The sequence below is a fragment of the Physcomitrium patens genome, chromosome 7 (assembly GCF_059467195.1).
Source record: "Physcomitrium patens ecotype Gransden chromosome 7, ASM5946719v1, whole genome shotgun sequence".
Classification (NCBI taxonomy): domain Eukaryota; kingdom Viridiplantae; phylum Streptophyta; class Bryopsida; order Funariales; family Funariaceae; genus Physcomitrium; species Physcomitrium patens.
In genome coordinates, this window is record NC_143416.1 from 3,302,717 (window position 1) to 3,318,972 (window position 16,256).

General features: G+C 32.2%; 1 pseudogene across 1 annotated transcript; it reads left to right on the forward strand.

Annotated features, from left to right (window-relative positions):
* The first annotated feature begins 4,622 nt into the window (after window positions 1–4,622).
* LOC112284657 (NAD-dependent malic enzyme, mitochondrial-like) lies at window positions 4,623–12,022 on the forward strand (annotated as a pseudogene). The gene is made up of 20 exons (XR_016504326.1): window positions 4,623–4,763; window positions 5,677–5,900; window positions 6,253–6,347; window positions 6,465–6,585; window positions 6,733–6,876; window positions 7,107–7,235; window positions 7,529–7,589; window positions 7,727–7,734; window positions 8,020–8,126; window positions 8,492–8,576; window positions 8,614–8,715; window positions 8,830–8,929; window positions 9,253–9,318; window positions 9,783–9,855; window positions 9,945–10,031; window positions 10,162–10,210; window positions 10,503–10,574; window positions 10,934–10,996; window positions 11,341–11,461; window positions 11,666–12,022. The product of XR_016504326.1 is annotated as an NAD-dependent malic enzyme, mitochondrial-like (transcript).
* Window positions 12,023–16,256: the final 4,234 nt, after the last annotated feature.

The window sequence follows — 16,256 nt, forward strand, 5'->3', positions numbered from 1 at the left end:
TTGTTTTTTTTTTTTTTTATCTACAATTTAGTTCCCATGATCACAAAGATAATCTTTGAGGTTGTGGATAGATTAAGACATGGTATTACTAATTTAATTGAGAAGTCATTTAGTAAAAAATTTGTTTATATTAGTTGTAAACTTTTAACAATGTTGTTGTTTTTTTTGTTTTTTTTTAAAAATTATTATTTTTATATTTTTTATATTTCTATATATATATATATATATATATATATACATATATATTGTAGAATAAGAACCTAAGTTGTCAATGCAAGCTTAGAATATTTTTTCTTATGAATAGCTATACAAAGAATATGCCTCATATTCAAATTGAGATAGAACCAAATTAATATGACTAATAAAAATATATATAGAGACTTTAAACAATATTTGGTTTATGCCAAAATAAAAATAGAGGCCATTTATATTTATAATGGTACACATGTAACTTACATTCTTGATGGAATTACTAAATTTGGATTAATAGATTAATATATTTAAAAGATCTAAAAAATACATTCTTCACTTTTTTAGTAATCAACAATAAATTTTAATATGTGTAACTTTAATTAAAACTAGTATACCTATTTATAGGTTGAATCTTTTTATATCATATATATTTTTTTAATAAAAAAGTAGAACCTCTTTTTGTATACTTGATATTTATTGATAAAAAAGTAATTAATAATAAACTTTGTTAAGTCGTTTTCTATTATTTCTGTTGATAGATTTTACAAAAAAATTACTAAATTAAAAGTAGGATCTTTCATAATGATATTACAAGCCATATAACATCGTTCATGCAACAAAACACAATTTGTAATAAAAGACTAAATACAATGTGTGACAAACCAGAATATTATAATTAAAATATAAACTAAAAAATTCTTCATTTTATAAATCAAATTAAAAATATCTATATAAAGCTTTTGTTGAAATTTTAAGAAAGAATTTATTTAATAAATAATAATATTATTATTATTACTAATTTATGAATCAACAAATTTTAAGTATAGGTAATTTGTGTCTTATATCTTTGTTTGCAAAATTTATATTTTTTTAATAAATTCTCTAAGTTTCTATGTTACAAGCTAAAATTATCCAAAATACTTTCTTATTTTTTAAATGAATGTGAAATATTTGTATGCTGAAATTAATGCTTTTCAATTTACTTTGTTCTAATTAAATCTAAAATCTTCATTTTTTTTTATATTTTATCATATACACATATATTCAAAACTGTATGATATATATGTATTAGAAAATTTACTATATTTATTGTTATAAATATAAAAATTATTAGAATTTAAATATTTTTTTATTTTTTATCATTAGATAGTTTTTTTTCTATGTAATACATTACACTTGTTCCGAATGCTTATTTTAATAATCATCGTTTTACAAATAATATGAGGTAATGTAAGTTTAATAAAATATATAGATTTCAAAATTGTATTTATGTCAATAAGAGTTTTATTTAGAAGTCTTTTTTTCATTAGAAAATTTTAAATTAATACAATATTAACTTGTGATTAGCTTTTAATTTTGTGCTTATTAGCAAACTTTTATCATGTTCTTATTTTAACATTTTTCTGACTAAAAAATCCAAACTTTATAAATTACATTAAGTAAGCAACCAATTGTTTTAAAAAAATGTTTTTTCTTTCTTCAAAGTATCTGAGTGACATATATTTTCACTTAATACAAAAAAAGAAAAAAAAAAAAAAAAAAAAAAAACAACTTTTATTATTCAAATGACTTTTAAGTAAATTCCCATTTTATGTAATAGCAGATCTTTAATTTATTAAACAATGATGCCTTTTCTGGCCATCATTTAATTCAAAGTAAATAGCATATGTAGGTTTTTCATTGATAATAATAAAAATCACAATAGCACACAATCTCAAATTCAATTGTAAAGCACAGATGTTGATGTGAAGTCTCTATTTTGTATTATATTGTTGATTGTCAATCCCTTAAGGAGTTCATTTAAGTGTATGTTTTCTTTCTTTCTTTCTTTCTTTCTTTCTTTTTTTGTTTGTTGTTTTGTTGTTTTGTGCTATATATTACAAATTGTGGATTACCAAGTTTGTAATAGCATATTCAATATGTTAATTGTACTTATCTTCAAACAAGTGAATGTTGCAATTGGTAACATTTGTGTACTCAAAGAGGCTCTTGTTAGCCATAACATAAATTATTTCAAATTAAATTACAAAAATCAATAAATCTTTCCAAACCCACTTTTGAAATTGTTATATAATAGTTTAAAAACAATTCAATACAAGGTTTTATAATATATTTATCTTTCTTATTTTTTTAATAATGCTAGATGAATTATTTCTTTCATTTCTTTTATTAATTAAAAAAAAACTTGATTATAAATTTTATAACAAAATAAATGAAGAACTTGTTATTATATATTTTGGGGAATGTTACATAGACCTAAGTTTTTACTAAATTGATCTACCTATGATAAGAATATGGTAATTATCATGATTGTGGCATTAGAAAATATTTTTTTGAATATAAAGCCCTAGGTTGGAATAGGGAGTAGTGCTTAAAGATGAAGGGTAAGCAAAGTTTTGAAAAAATATAAAAAAGGAAGCTGAAAATACTAAATTTCACGGACAACAAGTGTTTCAACATGCAAAAGAGAAGGCCCTTGCATAGGTTGAATTTCTTCTAATGTTGGTTTTTATTGATTTTGGATCTAATAGTGGAGAAATGAATCTAGAGTTTTTTTTTTTTTTTTTTTTTTTTTTTTTCCTTTTTTTTCATGATGAGTGGGTCAATTTTGTAAAATTCTAAATCTATTTAAAATTTTCCTATATATAAATATATAAAAAATAAATATGTATATATATATATATATATATATATATATACACATACACTCTATTATGTAGATTTAATTAATTTTCATTATACACATACACTCTATTATGTAGTTTTAATTAATTGTCATTAAAATTTAAAAAACAAGTTGACTAACAATGCATACAATAAGCTTTTCTTGTCATTTCAAGTTATTGATGAAGCAATTTATCTTCTAAATAGAATCTAGTATTAACTATAGAATGTATTGTGGTTTTAGGACCATTGCATATTTATATTGAATAAAAAACACTAAAAAAGGAAAAAAATATTTTGTGGTATAATTTGTATGCAGACCCCTGTTTTTATGTCTTCTTCCTTGGATCTGGTTGTCTAAGGAACCTCTCTTACAGGCATGAGTTTTGTTACTTATTCGATGCTATTATTAGTAAAAACATTAGCAAAAAAAGTAGCTAATAATATTAATATTCTTCTTATTACAAATCATTAATTTTTATTTTATTTTTCGAATTGATTTAACCACATTTTTCTTAAACTATTGTACGCTGATGCACTCAAAAGAAGAATGTTTTTCATGATATCTGAAACTATGGTATAGAATTCCTATTCAAGTACATAATGTATAATACAAAAAGAAAGGATACAAAAAAAATAATAACTTTGTTTTGAGTATGGAATATAATTTGCAACCACTGTCTATTAGTTCTTATTTTATCATAGTTTTAATAAATCTCTTGTAATAATAGAAAAAAGGATTTTTACATTTGAGGGAGAATTAATTGTGTAGCGAAATTTCATGAAAACTATCTCTGTCTTCTTCCTTTAATTTCACAACCAAGTAATTTAGTTTTGTGTGAGAGTGTCACATATTATACACTCATTAATAATTGAAATGCAAAGAGCACATGCAAGAGAAAGTTGATTGTTAATGTACCAAGCCCAAAATCGTACTCTCCTGGTAAGTTTAATATTATAAATCACTTGGATATAATTATATACTATTTTGATGAAGGTGAATTCTAATATTTAAAAATAGTTGTCCAAAATTTCCCAAGTTATAAAAATCTTGTTTTTTTAAGAATTTCTGTAATTAGAAGAATAATAGTCGAATTCAAAATACCAGAAAAAAAAAAACCTGATTAATTACAAATTTTTTAATTTATGTCAAGTAATCTTACGGATGAGAAGTCCATTCTTAGTACTTGATTCTCATTTTAATATTCGGAATTCAATCCCATGGCTGTACAATTGAAACTAAAGCCTATAACCGTGTAGAAGCATATAATAAAAAGCCACAAATAATGCAGAATTAGTTTTTGAACACATGTGTAAGTAAAACGATAAGCACATGAAAAAAAATTCTTAATAATATTATATATATATACACACACACACATATATATATATTCCAGTGAGAGAATTAAAAGGGACTTGGGAATCACTACCCGGTCCACGCTGGCATGGACCAGTTCCCGCACACGTTCGTAGGCACTCCATCGATGGGGGACCTTTTTCCACGTTTAATTCCACGTCAACTCCACGTCAACGTTAAGGCAGTGCCAGCTCAGACAATAAAGGAGAGTCGTCTCCGACATGGCCCGTCAGGAGGGAAGAATCTGCGGCGTTTTTTCGGCCCTTTCGTCGCAACGTGCAGCGAAGTAGAAGAAGCAGAGGAGGAAGAGCAGGAGTAGAAGGAGAAGGGGGAGCCATCGCAGCGTCGTAAGCTCGTTGCCGTCGTCACTGCCATCGCTGCTGTCCGCCATCGTCTTCTACTGCGACGTCTTCTTCCTGCGACTCAAACTACGTGCACCGAGAAATTCTCCTTTTAGGAACTGGCGAGAGAGGTGGAAGAACGAGCGCAACAGTGGCGAAGGGCCGAGTGGAGGTCGTGCACTTCAATCGCCAGGGACTGAGTGCTGTGAGTAAGAATTGCGGAACTTCGTCGCGGATGTGAATGCTCGGGGCTTAGCTTTTTCCGGCTTCGTTGTCTCGTGAGATTTCGTTGTGACGGGATAAATTTAGGCAGTGAATGTAGTTTATGGCGGTAAAAAGGATATGAGAACTTTAAGCTTGTAAGATGTGGAGCATCGTAGATGTGAGAGGTTATTTTTGAGCTTGTTGCTTTGGTTGAAGTGGCCTTCTTAGCTTTTTCTTCTATGATCGATTGCAAGTGTGGGCGTACTATGAGGAGTTATGTTGTGGACGGTGAGAAATGCTCTATCACGGACGTTGAAGCTCGAGTTTAAATTTGCTGTTTCATGCTAATTGTTCGTTTTAGATCTTAGATATTTAGTCGATCTAGCCAGTCACGTGGCTTCTTTGAGGAAATGTGGATGCAATGACCTCGAACTTCAAGGGTGTTGAGAATCGAAATGTTTTTAGTAAAACTCGTTGGTTTAGTCCAAGTTAGAGTTTTGTGTAAATAGTCGAGAACAGGATAGTTTAGTTATCGTAATACAACTGACTTTGCGAAGCTGATTTTTGATGCAATGGACGCTAGAAGATATAACACTGCACTATACGATACGCTTTGCTAGGGTGTGAAGAATTCAGATCTGTAGCTTCTTAACCTGTAGTTGGCTGCGGAACCTGCTCCAATTCATTCGATTTCAGTTGAAAGATATAGTAGTCTTTGTGTATGATGCATTCTATTGGCCATGAATTCCCTGTCAATGTGACCTCATTGTCCGTATGTTCGTGGAGTTGGGATCTCATGCTTAAATGTAACTACTATCTTCCCAACCCTTGCCAAGCACCTGTTCGTAGTTGGTTTGAGCGTCAATGGTGGGCAACGATGGCCATATTCAAATCTGATTTCCGCTTGTCCATCTGCAGGATTGTCGCAAGTCAAGGTAATGATCATTTGATCCTGCGCAATAGCCATGGCGCAATTCACTAAAGGGGGGCCATTCCAGAAAGTTTTAGCCAGAACTTTGCAGCAGTGGGTATGGTCTCCGAGTGTAGAAGTTGGCCGTCGGTCCATTCAAAAAAACGTAAAGAGACCCGTCATTGTGAATACGCGCAGCACAGACATCCTGCATGATCCCTGGTTCAATAAGGTAAATCATGCTATTGTTCAGCTGGTATCTTGATGATATTCAAACTGGTTTCTTAAATGTAGAGTCTATACTTGTGGGTAAAGTGTTTCAAATACATGTTGCTGAGATTGGGAATAGGGTGGGACTCAAGTACATGATGCGACCCGGTACAGTTACCTTGGGAATTGACGAGCTACTCAGGGCCAACGTGGGCTAGAAATGTTTCACTTGTTAGTCTTTTTGCTGGCGGCCCGCTTGTGGTGTAGTTGCTAGAGAATGAGAAAGACTCTCACACTTGGAATCTGGGCCGAGTTGGAACTTCATCTCTTTGTGAACTTACTGAATTCTTATTACTGTTGCATGGAGATTTCAGGGTACTGCATATCCGCTGTCAGAAAGAGATCGACTTGGTCTACGTGGCTTGCTACCTCCACGAATTATGAGCTTTGAACAACAATATGACCGATTCAGTGAGTGAAAGCTACCTTTAAAGCTACCTATAACATTTTCTTTTTAAACCCTCTTGAGACTCATGTTAAAATGTTCGGAGCATGACTTCTTCATCATATATGCTGCTGTTATTTCTACTGGAAATTTTCGGTCCTTGGAGAAACATACGAAAGATGGAGCTGAAGATATGACCGCACTCGCAAAATGGCGCATTTTTAATCGGTTACACGACAGAAACGAGACTCTATATTATAGGGTCAGTTTCTCCTATTTCTGATTGAGAGTGAGTTTCTAACATATTTTCCATGTTGAAAAGGCTACCTACGATTATCATAAAAGCTCGCGTTTAAGCTGGCGAACTGGATCTTGCGGGCTTATGTGATATTCTTTCCGTTTAGAGCAGGTTCTTATCAGCAATATTGAACAATTTGCACCGATAATCTACACCCCGACCATAGGATTGGTTTGTCAACGTTACAGCGGTCTTTACAGGCGGCCCCGAGGAATGTATTTCACTGCGAGAGATCGCGGCGAAATGATGTCAATGGTGTATAATTGGCCATCTTCCCAGATATTCGACTTGTTCTGTATTACTATATAATCGAATTCCAAGTTTATTATATTTTTGATGTTCCATTTACTGATGTGCTGCTGTTCATAGGTACATTTTATTTGTAATAATCCATGATACTATCTGCTCATTTCAGCCCGTACTTCTAAAACGAGGGAACTATTCGATTGTCTCTAACTACATGTCAAACCTCCTGCATCAAACAGGTGGACATGATTGTGGTCACGGATGGCAGCCGTATCCTTGGTTTGGGCGATTTGGTAGTGCAAGGAATTGGTATACCAATAGGAAAGCTCGACCTGTATGTTGCAGCAGCAGGCATTAATCCTCAGCGCGTAAGTAATTGGTGACTTGTGCATTCCTTGCGAATGCCCTTGATTATATCTGAGAGATTCAGCATCGCTTTGAACCATAAAAATCATAAAAAAATTGATAAAGCAAGTTCATGATCTGTGCACCCTTGTTGGTGACAGTCTTTTTGGTTTGTTCTTTCATGCGGTTTGAAGGTAGCATCACTCTCATCTACTTTTGGACCTCAGCCCCTTCCATCTGCTCAATTTATTGGAGGCTAAATAATCATATGAGAGGCACTGGATTTTTATGATTGTTTTACATTTCTTTTATGCAGGTCTTACCCGTGATGATTGATGTTGGCACAAACAATCAGGCTCTTCTGGACAATCCTCAATGTAAGTCAACTTCATGTGTCACCAATTTTTGCACCTTAAGAATCGTGTCTCTGGTCTTGTGTGCTTGTTGCTTTACTTCGTTAAAGAAGATGAAATTTGCGATTGGAAGTTACAACTGGCTCATTGATTGAATTAAGATTATGCTGTACTTGAATGAAGTGGTATCTTTTTCGACACATGAAGTGATTAATAGCTCACCAGGCTTCTCATGCATGATTTCTATTTTTCTCTATGAATTTGCTGTGTTACTATTGTTCTCTTTCTCTTGCCAATCTTGCGTCTGGCTATTCTTCTATTTTCAAAAAAATATCAGGATGTGTGCACAAGAGAAATTGTGTCTCCTTTTGTCTATATCTAGATTAGTTAGGGGCTTTCTAATCTCACAAAGTTGAAGAATGTTTTGTTGCTGATTATGCTTATGTGTCGTTAGGGGACTGCTGGAGTAGCACTTGGAGGTTTGCTTGGAGCAGTACGGGCGATGGGCAAACCTATGGAAGATCTCGTTAAGCAAAAAATCGTTGTCGTTGGTGCTGGAAGGTACACCGTCCTGCACCAAAATTGGGGTTATTCGGTTGGTTACAACCCACTTGGGATTCTAATGCAATCTTTCTCAAGATCTCCATGCTTATCTTTTGTAACTCGAAGCTGTTTTTTTCAACGGAGTTGCATTTTTTCATGACCTTTTGAACAAATTGTGCGATATGAAGTTTTGCATTTTGTGTGAAGCAATTAATAATATATATATATATATATCAGGAGTTGTTGTCAAAGAATGCGTGTTGCTATGTTCTTGTCTGCAGTTGTGAATTTGAGTGCAATTTCTTTGATGTGCATGTTCGATGGTTTTTTACCTTCGTCATCCTCCTTGTGGTGCTGGTCTTGGGGTCGTGAACATTGTTAAGAGCGCTATGCAGATGCTTCTTGGAGGCCATTCGGCCGAAACGCACAAAAAAGCTATTGACCAGTTTTGGATTCTGGATAAAGATGTAAAATTCCCACTCGCTGTTGTTTGGTTCTTTTCCAGTGGATGTCTCCCATTCTCGTTGCAATTCATCTTCTCATCTCCAAATTACGAATTCGTGGCATAAGTGGGTGCGTGAACTCACCAAAGAGGGGACGCTGCTTGGTATTCTTGCTTCAGAAATTCTGAATGGTTTTCATGATGCTTGAATTAATCAAAGTTTCATGGTGCTTATATTTACCCAGTCAGCTGCAATACCTCTTGTCATTTTTCGTGCAGGGATTAGTGACAGAAGCACGAGATGGTTTGGCATCTGATGTAGAACAGTATGCAAGAGAGATTGAGGAGTTTGAAAGATGGTGCAACGTTATTGGAAGTGGTAATTCACCAGTACATTCATATCCACGTTTTATCATTGCATAGAAATTATTTGATTAATTGGATACAAACCCCAGATTTCTTAAATTGTAAGATATCTACATCGTTGGCCCAAAATGTCCTGCTATTTTGTTACCTATATTTGGTGCAACTTGTCTTATTTGGTTATATTATACCAAGAGAGAAGACGTGATTTTGCACGGTTTGTAAATCAACTTCGATGCGTGTAAAAATTATCAAGTTTACAACGTAATTCTTTCTTAGCTTTCAATTCTTTTTGTTTATTAAACTCGCAGAACAATTTAAGCACTTTTCTCCTTTCAGGTTCAGAAAGTGAAACCGGATGTGCTTTTGGGGCTCTCTGGAGTTGGAGGCCTTTTTACTCAGCAGGTGTGCATTCAGTGTTATAGTAGCCTATTGTATTCTTCTAGGAAATTTTATCAAATAGGTTCACCATCAACTTGTGGAGAGAGGAAGTAAAATTACAGAAATTCAGTTAGTCTTATAAATGAGGACTTTTAAGGCGACCATGAAGAACTAACATTACAAGAGAAAAATAAATTGCAGGAGTCTGCCCACCTTGTAAACATCACCCTTTGCTGTTAATGCCTCCTCTGGAAACATCTACTCTCGTCTTTCACCTCTTGAGATACCTCTACCACGTCACAACTTTGAGGCTGTTTCAGGAAGCGTTTAAAGCTATACGAAGCGAAGCATGCACTGATTTATGCTGAGTCGAACGTAATTTATTATTGTGGAGTGTACTCTTGTTCACGACTGAGTGGTTTATCTTTAGGTTATGTGCTTGATATTGAGGTTCCCGAATAGAAGACATGACTTCGGAATGTTCGCAGGTTCTGGAGGCAATGAAAGAATCAAGGAGTCCAAGTCCAGCTATTTTTTCTTTGTCGAATCCTACTTCCAATGGTATTGTTTCTGAGTTACTTGGATGTCAAACCAGCAGTAAGATTGAATTTTCTGTGATTGATCTTTTCATTTTTTGGTTGGTTTTGCAGCGGAGTGTACAGCTAAGGAAGCGTTTCAACATGCTGGACCAAACATTATCTTCGCCAGTGGGTGCCCGTTCCGCGACGTTGATCTTGGTGTGGATTCATCACCTCTTAATGTGGAAGCTTGCTGATTTATACATGTAATATCACACATTGATCACCTGGAAACGACTTTCTCTCAGATTTCTGGTTTTAATGAACAAATTGACATGCTGATATGCAGGTGGTAGAGTAGGTCATTCGAACCAGGGCAACAATATGTACTTTCCTGGGTATGTCTTTTCCTGTCGAAAGACGTTTCTTCAGTCGTATGCTGGATTTGCAGCTGTATAGTCGTCGTGAACATCCTCTCATTCATTGATTTGAATAATTTGGTCGATCAACCTTCTGATTGTGTTTCTTTGTCCCTCATGTTGTCCTGTTTTGGTTAATCAACAGTTTGTAAAATTACTTAATTTTTGCTGTTCATTATAGTTAGACTAAGTTTGTTTGCGTTTCTTGTGACTGTTCAGCTCATCGGCTGGAACGATCTTCTGAATAAAGCTAATATTTGAAAATCTGCAGGATTGGTCTTGGTACACTCATGGCAGGCGCTCACCACATCTCAGATGGTATGGTCCATGCGGCAGCAGAGGAGTGAGCATAAATCTCTTTGTGTTGCTATTTTCTCTAACTTTTAGCCTGAATATCTCTCTATTTTGAATATTTGCGCGTAGGCATTGGCAGTTGGTGCTCTTGTTCTGTTTCACAACTCGTACTTTTACAACCATAATCGGACCATGATAAGATTCCAGGTTTAATGTTGGAAATGTAAAGCGTTTTGAGTAGGTATAGAATGTGCTAAATTTAAGAAAAGGGTATTTGATTGGACTAGCTTGGTTTTCATTCCAAATCTAGATGGAAGTTATGTCTTTTCCGTTGATTGTTCTAAAAAGAAGGGAAGTATCCAAAAATTTCCACACAATGATTGAAATGGAATGTGGGTACTGCAACAGGCTTGCAGCAATCATGACACCAGAGCAGTTGCAAGAAGGGATCATATTTCCACCTGTATCCAGGTAAGCTAGTACTTCGTGCACAAAATGTTTCTTTCAATTTATTCACTTGCAAATGCTCCTCAATATACAAGCGATGCATGTCGCTGATATGATGGTTTGAACATGTTTATGTAGTGCGTTCAGGAATTAGTATATACGATTTTGTACTCTTGACATTGAGTAATAAGTTAATCATACCTTGAAAATAAATCGATATGCTTCAGACAGTACCTGTGGCATGTGGAGTGGATCTCTTGGAAATTCGCTTGTGATACAGACTGGAGATAATTCATCTTTCCAATATAGTTTTGCATATTTCATCTCAGCATTCCTCCTGATTGGTGATTCTATCTACATATGGACAGGATTCGGGAGATAACCGCTCGTGTGGCAGCAGCAATCGTTAAAGAAGAGGTGAAAGAGGACATTGCTCAAGGTTACAAAGAGACTGATATCAAAGAACTCAAGCGCATCGTTCAAGATGATGTGCGGGTCTCCTCTTCAGCCATATCGTACACAGTGCATGTTGTAAACAGAGACAGTCTTTGAAACTAGTAACTTTACACAGTTTTTTCAATTCTTTCTGCATACTAATAGAATGAATGCATTGTAGTATTGGCCTTAATATCAGAGTGGCAGGATTCAACTCTCCCATCTCAATGAACCGTTTCTAAGCCACTCCTTTTGCAGAGCGAGTTGATGAAGTATATCGAAGGGCATATGTGGATGCCGGGTGTTCGCCGCTAGTATACCCGTTTGGGCATGTCTAACTTATTCAATGACTACAACACCCAACAAGAAATATTTGGATTACTAGGCGAGGCTAAGATCCAAGAATACATCCAAGGTATCATCTTCGCTCGGCTTCAGATTTATAAGTATTCATATTTCTGAAGTACATTTTGTTGATAGCCGTAGATGTGTGGAGTGGTCCAGCCATACTGGCTAGTTTCCCTTGAATTGACCTCACAAGCGCCTAGGGGAACTGAGTGACTGGTGGATCTTTTATAATAACGACAGCTTTGAAGTGGCTGTGATTTTAGTGTACTTGGTTATCTATGATGGTGTTTGATTCTATTGTTCACTCTCAAGCATCCTTTTGTATCCAACAATGTTCAAAGTATCAAAATCTTTGATGTACAAAACTCAATTTATTCATTAGATCTAAGGATGTCCTTTAGAAGGCATCTCTTTTATGAGTTGATATGTTATTGTGTCAATTTTTGAGGTTTTATAATTGTACTTTATGAACACTTCACTAAAGGTATGCCAACTTTGATAGTTGGTCCAATGAAATTAAATAATGTCTTGAAAGTCTAATCAAATAAATATTTTAATTATTAAAATTGTGTGTAATTAATTTGTAAAATTATATATCTTAAAGTTGTATACAACATAATCATTTATCCAAAATTGCAAGTATGATATTCTTTTTGGTTTAATTATGATTTTGTGTAATATTATGTTAAGCTTTTTTTAATATATTCATTGGCATATTAAAAATTTTAATTATCAAAAGTTAATTTTTTTTTATAAGCATTTGGAAAACAAAAAATTGTATATATAAGAAATTGTTAAATAGACCTAAGTAATAACCAAATTGATCCATCTATCTTAACCATCATCAAAAAAATTCTTCATTGCAAGATCCACAATGGTCAAAAATCAATAAAATAATGGTTAAATCTTCAACCAATGATAATGGGTGGATAAATGTAATAAATATTTGCATCAATTTAATATATATATATATATATATATATATATATATATATACATGTATATACAATATTGCTAATATTATTAATATTTTTGCTATTGCCATCTTATTCTTTCACCTATTTTATAAAGTTTTTTTGTTTTTTTATTCCAATTACAATTTCTATCAATATTTCTAATATGTTTTTTTTTTAATTTATGAAAAAAGTGAAATTAAATTAAATTAATAATTAATAAAAAATTAATAAAATATCAGATATTATATAAATATATTTCTTATCACAATAAGAATACATCTTAGAATAGAAATTTCATACAAGTATATTATTAACTCAATGTTGTTTAAAATATCTTAGAGATCATTCATAAAATCCATGAAGGTGCTCAATTGCCACCAATCTATGTAGAAAATTCACATTATTGCAACATAATCTATAAAAAAGAGAATAAAGATGTTGATAGATAAGCAAATGTCAAATTAACTTTAGGCTAAGAGATGCGCAATAGAATTGTGATTACACTAATTAGTATTGTACATGTGTACTTTTTAGACTTACCTTTTGTTACTTGGAATCTTTATAAAGATAAGTAAATTCCTTCCATTTAGCATATTAATGCAACTTTTGTTCCTTGTTTATAGATAATGAGATTGTAGGTGGTTTTTATATTTGCTATTCAAGTATTTGAAGTGAGTAAGATATATAGGATATCTAATAAGTTGTCAAATAGTAGGCACCACATTATGCAAGACTTTAGTGTTTGGAGCAAAGAACCAAAGGACAAGCTTTAAATCTACACTTGACAAGATACCACTCAATGTGACCCAACTAATTTGGTAAAGATGGTTTAATAGTTACATGAGTTTGTAAAATAAGAAATACATGTGTGGTGCATGAAGTATGTATGATAGAAAGATGAGTTGAAAAGTGGAAGTGACTTTGTAAATCTGGAATTATGTTTAGATAGTTTAGATGTGACATTGGTATAGAAAGAATTGAGGTTGCAAAGTGGAGTCTTGGGTGCAATTGGTGGTAGAGAAGCATAAAAATATTTTTCAAGCAAAACTCGATTTGGTGTACTTTCTTATGGCAAGTTGTGTGAGTGATGGTTGTTGGTGTTTGGAAGACGACAAGGTTGCATTGATGCATATGTTCAAGTAAAAGAGGTAGCTATGATAGGAAGAAACACAAATTTCTAATTATTATTTGCTTTTGTATATCATAATTGACACAATTGCAATTTGATTTACATAATGAGATTTTCAACATCATTGGTTGTGAGATAGAAATAGGTTTGGAGGTATAGAATTGAAATGATGGTTCTATGATGAGTATTGTAACTTTGTTATAAAGTAGTGAGTATGGATAATGAGTATATAGATGCATGTGGGTGCATAATTTTGACTATTAAAAAAGTATAGAATAGTAGATTGGCATAGTGCACTTTATCTCAATTGCAAGAAGCTGTGATAATTTTTGTTGAATGGATTTAATTCATTTGCTTCTATGTGAATTTAAAGAAAGGATGGTCCTACATTTGAGTTGGATTGGATCACAACTTCATTTCGGCAAGGCATTATCATATTACGTGAAGTCTTGCTTGAAAATACGCTGATCACTTGGCTATGGAAGGTAATAGAAATTTGCAACTACAAATCCTAACAACTCTAATAGAATCATATATAAATTATAATTAAAGCTTAACAAACATAATCATATATATATATATATATATATATATATATTTTAATAAATCATAAATAAAACACAAAGAAATCCTAAAGAATCTCTAAAGAAATCATTATGAAATAATAAATAAATTCTTAAGAAACCTAAAGAAATCTAAAAAAAAAAAAATCCTTAAAAGAATTTTAACAAAATATAAAAGAAATCCACAAACCTTAAAGAAATACTTATAAAATCCTATAGAAACTCTAAAGAATTTAAAAAGAATCCTATAGAATTCCTAAAAAAATCTAAAAGAAATCTAAAAAAATTATAAAAAAAGAAAAAGAAAAAAAACAACTTTTAAAAAATTCCAAAAGAAATCCAAAATAAATCTTAAAAAAATCACTAAAAAATTCTGAAGAAATCCTAATTCTAAATCAATCCTAATTAGATCCTAAATCCTAAATCAAATCCTAAACCCTAAATTAAATCCTAATAAAACAATAAATCATAAATCAAATCCTAATCAAATCTTAAATCCTAAATCAAACTCTAATTAATTCTTAAACAAATCTTAACCAAAATCTAACCAATTCAACTAACCCTAGAACAATTTTAGGGCCTCAATATCTCTTGATCAAACTATTGATCTTGCTTAAAACTTTATATACCTTTCAAATTCTTAATTAATAACAAGTATTACAAATTTGAAGAGATTTGAACTTACAAAATAGGAGAAAAACATCATAAACCACTTTGGCATGGCTCAGCCTCTATCTTTGATCTCAATATTGATCTTCTAGCAGCAAAAACTCCTAATTGAATTATTAACTTTCTCTCAAATTTTGTATAAGTGCTAAAAATCAAGTCAACTATTAGCTCCAAAAAAAATCATAATCTAATTGGAAAATTATTGCAAATCCTAGATAATCTTACTAGACCTAAAAATCTAATTTAAAAACCCTAATTCACTTGAACTTTAATAATCTCCAATCCAATTATTTGATTAAGCTCAAATTCACATCATAATTTTAATACAACTATACTTACAATTTCAAAATAAAATATGTATAGATTTGCTATAAAACTCACAATTTTGTTTTTTAAAATTTAAAATCCTATTTTATTTTATGAAATCTAGAATTATATAAAACAATCTTGACTTTGTAAAGCTCTTACAAAATAATTAAAAATTTAAATCACTTAAAAACCAACACTTTAGAAAATCTTATGAAGTCTCCTGTCAAATCTTAGACTTTGATTTACAAAAGTATCCTAGAATTACCATAAGTGTGTAATTCTGTACCTCAAGGTCTAATTTTGATCCATATTGACAACCGGTCTTCTCCAAATATTAATTTTTGTCCCCTTAAGGTAATTTTTGCTAAAATCAACTCTTAACTCTCTCTTTCATATGCCTATATCCTTTATTTTTTTAATATTTCTTATTTTGCCTCATTTATGATCCTATAAAGTAAGTAGAAGATCACTTTGCAAAAAGGCAATATTTTTACTTTTAATGTATTATCTTTTGATTAATATCTATATTTCTAAGATAATTTGCTACAATAATTTGAAATAAGATCTTCTAAAATATGATATTTTTTTTATTCTTTTACATATTAGCCATATTGCATCACAACAATATGAGGCGCAAACTATGAGTAAGGAAGAATAATAGACACTGAGCCTTACAAAGCGCATATCTAACTCTAATCTTTGACTATGCCAATGAAAACGTAAATGGGGATGAAACATGATCCAACATATGGACTAGTAATGCAAGAAGGTGTGAATGGAATGCACACAATAGCAAGTAAGGGATATATAAATGCTAATTGCTTTGCATAGTGTGTAGTTTTTAACAACATATTTTTTGTGATAACAACGTAAAT